Genomic DNA, 9,347 nt, shown 5'->3' with positions numbered 1-9,347 from the left:
GCCGTTTATAGCCGTTAGCACATTTTTCAAAAAGAATCCTGTGAAAAACAGACTACCTATCTGTGAAAAACGGACTACCTATTTTCAATAGGTAGGCCGAAAAACGGACTAAAACGCACATAACGCTTTATCGTTTATCCGATTTCAAAAGTTCCAATTTTATTCTCTTAGTTAAACAAAATGTGATTTAGAAATTCAATCAAATTTTTTTTTTTGGATTATCGTGTGAGAAAACTTGTTGCACAAGTTAGTGAGTGGGCCAAACTTTGTACTTATAAACCCTAGTATACTATGCAAATCACTTTAACAAGACTAAAAGAAATTTATACCATTTGATTATTTGTAGTCTTAATGTAGATGAGCTTCCTAACTTGATTTGCATGTTTTGATCCAAAGTTGACTTTTTCCCGAGAGTTGACTTTGACTTTCGGGTTGACTTTTGACTTTTAGCTTTTGAAGTCCTCTTTTGGATAGGGTCTTGAATTCTTGATCTCTGGATAAAACTTTTGATCTTATGAAGTATGGAGTAATTGATATACTTGTTGAATCCACTTCTTTGATTATGTTTGACTTTACCGAGCAAATATTGATACTTTGTGAATTTGCTTGCAAAATGGTTAAGAAAAGATTAGTAACAAATAATAATCAAATATTTGTTTATCATCAAAATAAGTGAGTGATTAACTTTTGGTCAACATCTATCTCATGGATTAGCTCAATCATGTGCATTACATGAGATCAAACATGGACACTCTTCTTCATCTTACAATTCATGTAGCTATGAGTAGCATCATGTCTTGTTTGATTAGACTTCTGCCCAAACATGGCCTATAGAAAATTCATTATTTGAGATGCAATCTCCATATGCGTCTTACGTAGAATATCGTCCATGCTTAGAAGCATGAAATATTTGGCCTTGTTGTTTAATTGAATCCAAGCATCTGTTCTGAATATATTTCGAGGCATTGGCAGCGGGCTCCTCAGTTAGGACAAATTTGTGATTCTCACAAACCATCATTAAATTTAGATTTGATTTCCATTTATAAAAGTTATCACCATTAAGTTCTTCAAGTGCTAGTAAAGTAGTGAGGGGATTTTGCATAGTAGACATGATTGAAATAAATAAAGTAACATAATTACTAAGCATGAATTATAAATATCATTTTGGAATTACTGTAAATGTGATGCATGAGCTCATACAAGTAAAACACATAAAATCTTGTTTAAGGTATTCAACGATAAAACTCTTTGACAATTGATCGCCGCCTTAGGGTCTGTATCGAGTCAATTTCATTGAGCATGTGAGAAAATTCTCATATTTATTATTTAAAAATTTAAATATATCATATTTCCTTTTCAAAATATAAAGTACCGCTTTTTGACCAAGTTAGACAACTAACACTATGAAGCTTAGTTGCACTTTGTGAGTGTAACCCATTATTTCAGATTTCATCACTTAACTTAGTGTGTCGCCTTAAGGGTTGACGTCACACTAAAATACATCACTTTCTCTTATCTTAGTCAAGGGATCAACCTTGGGCAACAGTATAGAGACATACCTTCCTTAGGGGGACAAAAACAAAGCAATCTCGAAGCCAGTCTATACTCCCTCAGTGTTGACCAATAATGGAGGTCGTAGGTTACATTGACATGTACTCGTTCTCCCACTCACTATTTTTGGTTAATGTATTTGTTTTATTAATTCCCAGAATTAATACATATTAACCACTTTAATAATTATGATTAATTTATTTATAATAATGCCTCAAATTATAAATAAATTTCCCGTCATAATCATTAAATTTGAATTAACTCTTTAATTCATTATTTGAAACAATTTTTAATCAATAGGTTAATTTTTAATTACCAAGTAAATTCTAAATTAATCTTAGCCAGTTTACATGCTTTGGTTTCAAAAACTATAAACATAAACACATAGGACAATCGTAATATATCATGTTTCTAATATGAGATGCATGATAACAAAAAACTGTGTAGGATTTCTATGTATGGCATGTTGTTCACTAATGCATGAGCATGTTATTAATCAACTATTAATTAACATTTATTTGAAAGAAATAAAAAAAAATGATGATGGATTGAGAATTTCTAATTTTACAACCTTTGAAATTAGAAGATAAATTACAAAACTAATCTTTACTGGTGTAGGGGTATTTTTGTAATTTTGTGGAATCTTCGTAGTTCGTAAGCCTAAAAATTAATTAAAAAAATGTAATTGATTATTATTAAATTAACTATTCATTTAATATACCATTTTGCTATCCCAAATTTTATCCACCTGATGTGGTATGTCCACGTAAGCCAAAGACAGAGTATATGTGGAATACAACCTTGCCAATAACAAGACAGGGTATCCATACAAGGTATGGCAAAGTCGTCAAGCAACAACCGAAAGGAGTGAAGCGAGCCATCAAGGAGTTGTACCAACATGTCTAGTCAGCCAAGAGAAGCCTATAGGCCGACCAGAGTGAGGTTGTATGGTTGGCCAGGATCTGGGCATAAGCTGGCCAGCCAAAAAGTGACTTCTAACCAAGGGAGTTTCGTTTGACCAAGGGAACCTAACCTCTACAAGGGAAAGTTGTACAAAGATGTCCTCCACTTTCCAAAGGTTGCCGTCCACATCCAAAGGCTGGCCTCCTCTTGGTAAAGCTAACAGGAATATGACGTGCAGGATCCTAGCAGGCACATGACCTTCCAAGTCCTAGTAAGAGCATGGCCGACCATACCATATCCTGTAGTGTATGGCCAGCCAAGAATGACCTGGTAGAATTCTCTGTAAAGTCTGATACATGGATTGCAAGCTACCTGCAAATTGGGCCCTTATCGGCCTAACAAATTGGATTGAAATATCTACTTTCAAGGGGCAATTTAGCCTATTGTATTTAATCAATTTATTATGTAAATATCAATTTAATTTTTCAATTAGGGTTTAGGCTCTCCTATATAAAGGCCTTAACTCTAACCTAGAAAACTAAATCTAATTCTAACCTCCAAATCACTCTAAGTCTAAAACCTTTATCTCTCTTCTCTCTCTCTCTCTCTCTCTCTCTCTCTCTCTCTCTCTCTCTCTCTCTCTCTCTCTCTCTCTCTCTCTCTCTCTCTCTCTCTCTCTCTCTCTCTTTTGTACACGCAGCATAAGGGGCTCTCTCCTCCTTTCTCTCACACGCCTCTAACGCCATACCTCTCTCTCTCATTAGTGATCTGCCTACTTGATCCATGCTTTGTAACTTTATAGAGAGCTATATCAAATCCCACCTATAGTGACTGAATAGTATTATCTTTAGGTATCAATACAACCAAAACTGGAGTAGGTCATTACCCGCTAACTTAGGGGGCTAAACCTCTATAAAAGTCCTTATTTTAGTTACTTTATTGTTCTTATTATCTAACACGTGGCAAACATCAAATTAATACGACCCCGTTGTTGGTTGGCTATTTTTTGAGATCAATAGTTTGGTGCTTTCATTGAGTGCGAGTTGATATCATATCTGATCAAACACCATGGTTAACACGAGAAGAACTCTGGTTGCACCATATGCATCTTTAGGCCTTCCTCAAGACCCACAGATTGCAGATCCTTATGTCCATGTTCTAGCCATGACTAGAATTCCCATGAACACTACAGATGTGGTCAATCCTACCATCTCAGTAGGCACCACAAATCTGGTCACTACAACTAGCAAGGATGGCACAAACATCCCGGTGGATTAGAGCAATCGGCCCCTGCCTCTAAGGGAGGACCCTCCACAGGTGCCTCCCAATGAAGCAAGGACCCTTGGGGAACATCCCCCAGGAACAACTACCGGATCTCATCCCCAATAGTATGCAGGAGTGACAAGACCAAGAATTGGCGAGCCCCGTGTGGACTTGAGAGAACATCTTAAGCTAGCAAGACTTAGAGAGGCTATCTGCCAAGTCAGCCTAATTGAAAGACCACACACTACTGATTGCGATGTATTCACTCAGTAGAGACGCAAAATCCTTGAAGAGCCATGCACTACTGAATACGATGTAGCGCTTAGTAGAGACGCGAATTCTTGAGATGGATGGGTGACTAAGAGTGCATCCTTCAATCTCGCTAAGCAGAGTTAGATCACCGCAATAGAGAGGCCATCGATCTATAAGGCAGTTCAGCCAAAGAACCCGTGTAAGAGGCCAGGATCTTGTCAGAGATCCACTTTAAGGAAGACTAGTTGATAGATCACGGAGGGTTTATTAACAAGCTAACCAACTTAGCCCCTCAGGGACTAGGACAGACTTTCCCTTGCCAGAGGGAGGATTGTAACACCCTAACTAACATAGGCGTATTACGTGATTTTTAAACATGCTGTGCAGCTCGTTGCTAATCAACGAGGTTTATGGAAAAACGTGATTAATTAAATTTTTTTTTGCTTTTTAATTAAACTTATAAAATAATATTACAAAAGACTCGGGATCCCGATTATAAAATCATTTACAAAAAAGATTTAACTGTTTAACTGATACACAAAATAAATGTCGCCTAGCGACCAGTTACAAAATCAGCCTCCCTGTCCCGATGATCGTACTCTCCAGGCCTAACCGCCCCGACATGTACAACCTTCATAAGCTCGGTCACGGTCCATCAGCTTTAGCCTTGCCTTTACCTACACATAAACGTAGAACTGTGAGTCGACAGACTCAGTAAGAAAAGCATAATAATACTCATACATAAATCCCGGTCATGATTAGACGCCCATACCCCTGATCATAACCCTAACTGCCGTGTCCAACACGATACTGAGTCCCGCTACTGCCGTGTCCAACACGGTACTGAGCCACTACTGCCATGTCCAACATGGTACTGAGTTCTGAACGTTCATAGGGACGGTACTATTGACACGTAACAACCTGATCGGTCGAACCGGTCATACTGCATTGGTCATACTCCGGCTGTACCGACATGTTACTATATCCTCTGATCGGTCGAATCGGTCATACTCCGGCCGGGTCATACTCCAGCCTGTACCGACGGGATACGTCAATAGTACGGAACCACCAACCAAGTGTCAGCCTGATCGGTCGAACCGGTCATACTCCGGCTGCTGGTCATACTCCAGCCTGTACCGACGTGACAGGGTTGGATGGTTCGAAGCCAACATACATAACTAATGTAATCTAACAGGCTTCCAACATGCATGCTAAACATGTAATCTACATATGCATACTGTTATACTAATCTTACCTGGATTCCGAATTCAGGTGTGCCGGTCAACCTGACTGGAACTTTAGCTGAGCGGCAGATTACAGGCTCCTAAACCATAAAAATCACAACACTATAAGTGACACGCTAAATCACTTCCCGGGGATTTAAACTAGGAACTAAAAGTTTCCCTATTGATAAAAAGCATGGCAATACCCCCTAAAACATAAAAAACGAGGAGAACTAGGGTCCCTGAATTTTCCCCAACCGGTAGACCGGTTGCCCAACCGGTAGACCGGTTGCCCAACCGGAATTCCGGTTCTGGAAAATTCAGAACCCTCATCCGGAATTTCGGATGCACAACCGGAATTCCGGTTCGTCGCAGGCAGCAAACCCAAATTTTCATAACTTGCACAAATCAACCCCAAATTGATTCAAACCTTCCAGACCTGTTCTATACCTTCCCTAGAACATTTCTAAGGCATCAAAACAACCCAGAAATCACAGATACGAAAAACACCATTGGAGCTCAAGCTTTGAGTTCTAAACTCAAACTTGAGCAAATCTAAACAACATGCATTCCAAGTAGCTTAATTCTACTTAATCAAGCTTAACTAAGCCTCTGAAAACAATTAAAAACAATAACAACAACACAGCAACAGATTCACCACATTTTCTTCAAAAATCACATTTTTGAGCTAGAACTTCCAAACTTGAAACAAAGTAATTTTCATGCATATACAAGCTCTAAACTACTTAAAATAGCAAGATTAAACCACAGAAATTAACCTCAATTCACAGCAGCAAGAACATATTAAAATCAAGCATGCATCATCACCTTTTCACACATTTTCTAAAAAAAACAAAAGGAAAAGAGTTAGAAACTTTACCAAGGTTGAAGAACACTTAGAATGAAAGAAAATAGCTTGAAATCAGAATTTTCCAGCCTTAAAATCACCCTTCAGCCGAGAGAGAAAGAGAGGAAAAGAGAGAGAGAGTTTTTTGCAATTTTTTCTATTTTCTAAATTTTGAATGAAAAATGAATAAAAAGAAAGCTTTAACCATTAATCTATTTCAGCCAAATAACAAATAAATAACATTTATTTTCAAATAATAAAGTCACTAAAAGACAAAATACTTAATGGGGCAAAAAGACCATTTTGCCCCTCCACACTAAAACCACATAAATAACACTAAAGGGGTATTTTTGGAAAATTCTAAATTCCCGGCCATTCCCGACATTCCCAATGTCTAATAAACCGTCCCAAACTACTAACATGCTAAGTTGTGATTTCTACTGAGCCAAACACCGAGTTCTAAAATACCGGGCACCGGAAATGCAAAATATGAAAACTACTGAATGACATAAAATGCATCACTGAATTCAATAAATAACAGTATAATAAATTATTTAAATAGCTATAAATAATTTTCATAATTAATCATAATTAACTGCTAATTTCCAAATTAAACTAAGCGGGCTTTACAAGGATAGACCTTACCTCAAAGGTCTATCGGCAAGAACAGACAGATCCCAACAACCAGCGGCATGGGGCTTGCCTGGGATCTCAGGCTTAGCAATAGCCCCCGCTATCCATCCTATGGTCGGCTAGCCACCAGTATTAGTCCCTGCGGCTAGCCAGCCACTAGCAGGAGACCCTATGGTTGGCACACCATCTGAAGAAGCCCCCATGGCTAGCCAGAGACCTTCAAAAGTCCCTATGGCTGGCCAAAGAGGAGCACTCCCTCCCCAAGGGGAGCGAGTCACCCAAAGATCAATTTTATGCTGACAAGGACCAGGATTGGGTGGAAACACCCAAAACAACAATTTGAGAAGTGAAATTAATCACTTCAGACAGTTGGATCCACCAAACTCCAACAATTTATGTGATTTACCCCATGTCAATGGACAAACTCCACTAGCCAACCAAGGAGGAGTGGGCAGCCAACCCCTTGCCAACTTAGGGTTGGTCGGCCAGACTCTAGATAGTCTGGGACTGCAGCTTAATCAAGGAAGGCCAATCAACTAGGCCCCTAAAACAATAGATCCTTCCACTACTACAAAAGGTAGAATTCGCGACGGTTCCAAAAGCAATTTTTTTGTGAACCGTCGCTAAAAAAATTAACTGAGTGTTGAAAATTGTCGCCTATACTATACTATAGGCGAAAATTTTTAACACTCGTTTAGACAACAGTTTAAAAGTGTAGGATTTTTTTTTTAAAAAATAATACACTATACTCGACGGTTTTGAACTGTCGGGCAAAGTATTAGCCATGGTTTTAAACCGTGGCCCTTACTTTATCTGAAGATTCCAAACTGTCGGGTTTGTAGATAAAAAATTGGCTAATTAGGATTTTTTCCCCCGAACTTTGATATGTACCAAATCATGCCCCCTGAACTTTTTTGGCCGTTAAAAATTCCCCCTAAACTATTGAGATTGTTAGATTTAAGGACTTTTGTCTAATTTTAGTTTAAAAATTCTAACATGGATGAAAGTTCAGGGGGCATGATTTAGTACATATCAAAGTTTAAGGGACATGATTTGGTAGATATTAAAGTCTGGAGAGCATGATTTAGTACATAAATAATCGCTGAAACAGTTAAATTGAATGAAATTTGATAGAAATCCTTAAATCTAACCATCACAATAGTTCAGGGGAATTTTTTAACGGCTAAAAAAGTTCAACTCGCACCTCTCGCCTCACTCACTCCCTTCATCTCCCTCACTCACACCAACTCGTCAGACACTCTCTCAAACCTTTGCAATGCCACTTTCTCCGATCTCACTCACTCCCTCCATCTCTCTCTCCATCTCACTCACTCCTTCCATCTCTCTCTCCATCTCACTCACTCACTCACTCACTCAACAAAGCATGCACTCACTCACTCTGCGGGTCGACTTATTATTCCTTAAGAATAACAAATAGAACCCACAAACCAATCAGCTGGGATTCTCTTCATTTCAATTTTTCTTGCGCCGTCAATCTGCTACTAAGCCACAATAGATCACAAGCCGTCAGTGTTCCAATCTGGTGCCCTATTTTATTTCCTTTGTCAAGATGCGGCCGTTGGATGTCATAGCACCCATTATTTTTCAAGATAATCTCAGTTGCGGGTGCAATTTCTGTCAACACTGTAGCAGCTCCGTCATCTTCGAGTCCCTCGAGCGCCTAGTCATTGATTGCCTACATTCGGGAGGTGCAATTTCTGCCCTTTTCTATTTTCGTATTCTTTTTTTCTATAATTTTTTTTGATTTTAGTCGATCGTTTCATAACATGTGCAAGAATTATTTTATTTCATAGAAGAGTGTGGTGATGATACAATTTTGTGGACTAGAGTTTCTGATCTGGGAATTACTTAGAATCTGATTACAAACCCTTGGCTGTCTGAGCATATTTTATTAATTTTCTTCGTCCCTCAAATTTTATTGTCTTGTGATCATTTAATTTTTTAGGATTAGGGTGTTTATTAATTTGAATTTTCTTTTATTAAAAGTTGGCTTATGGTGATAACATAAATTATCTTAGTAGATTTTAGTGAGATTTTATAGTCAATGATCTGAATGTTACACACACTGAACCCACCTTCAAATTATTATCTAGTCTTGTTATTCTTTTTTTATGACATAAAATCAAATTTTTGATAGTCCCACTTGAACAAATCTTTCAACTTCTTCAGAGTCTTCTTCTGCTAAGCTTTTTTCTATGATCTCTGACACTGTATTTGATTGGTAGTATTTCCATACCTATACACATAAAATACAAAATATAAATTGTGCATATTTATTGATTAACCAATAAGATAGAGGGGAATAAATGACATATATTTACATACATGAGTCACTAGAGTTTCAAAAGTGTCATGGGATCACAATTTGTTGTTCCTCACACCACTAATATCTCCAACACAAGAACTCCAAAGTTATAAACATCAACCTTTTCGGTTAATCTTCCTTGTGCTAAGTATTCAGGAGCTAAGTAACAAACAATTAAGAAAATTAGGACATATAATTGAGTGTTATATATATGTATGTTCAAAAGATAACATATTCAATTAAAATCCAAACAAACTTAAAAGTAGTTTTTTTACTACATACAATGTTCCTGCAATTGTAACACTAGAAACATAACTGGCAGCTGATGAAGAAAATCTTGCTAGGTCGA

At 37.8% G+C, this 9,347-nt stretch overlaps 2 non-coding genes across 2 annotated transcripts; both read left to right on the top strand.

Moving 5' to 3' along the window:
* Positions 1-8,486: 8,486 nt before the first annotated feature.
* On the top strand, positions 8,487-8,582 carry LOC115711822 (small nucleolar RNA Z157/R69/R10). The gene has a single exon (XR_004010692.2). It is a non-coding gene; the product is annotated as a small nucleolar RNA Z157/R69/R10 (small nucleolar RNA).
* A 98-nt stretch (positions 8,583-8,680) lies between these two features.
* LOC115711826 (small nucleolar RNA R11/Z151) lies at positions 8,681-8,767 on the top strand. The gene has a single exon (XR_004010696.2). It is a non-coding gene; the product is annotated as a small nucleolar RNA R11/Z151 (small nucleolar RNA).
* Positions 8,768-9,347: the final 580 nt, after the last annotated feature.

This window comes from Cannabis sativa, chromosome 3, assembly GCF_029168945.1.
Source record: "Cannabis sativa cultivar Pink pepper isolate KNU-18-1 chromosome 3, ASM2916894v1, whole genome shotgun sequence".
In the NCBI taxonomy this organism is placed as follows: domain Eukaryota; kingdom Viridiplantae; phylum Streptophyta; class Magnoliopsida; order Rosales; family Cannabaceae; genus Cannabis; species Cannabis sativa.
Note: the sequence above shows the minus strand (reverse complement) of the source record. Positions and strands in the feature narration are given on the sequence as shown.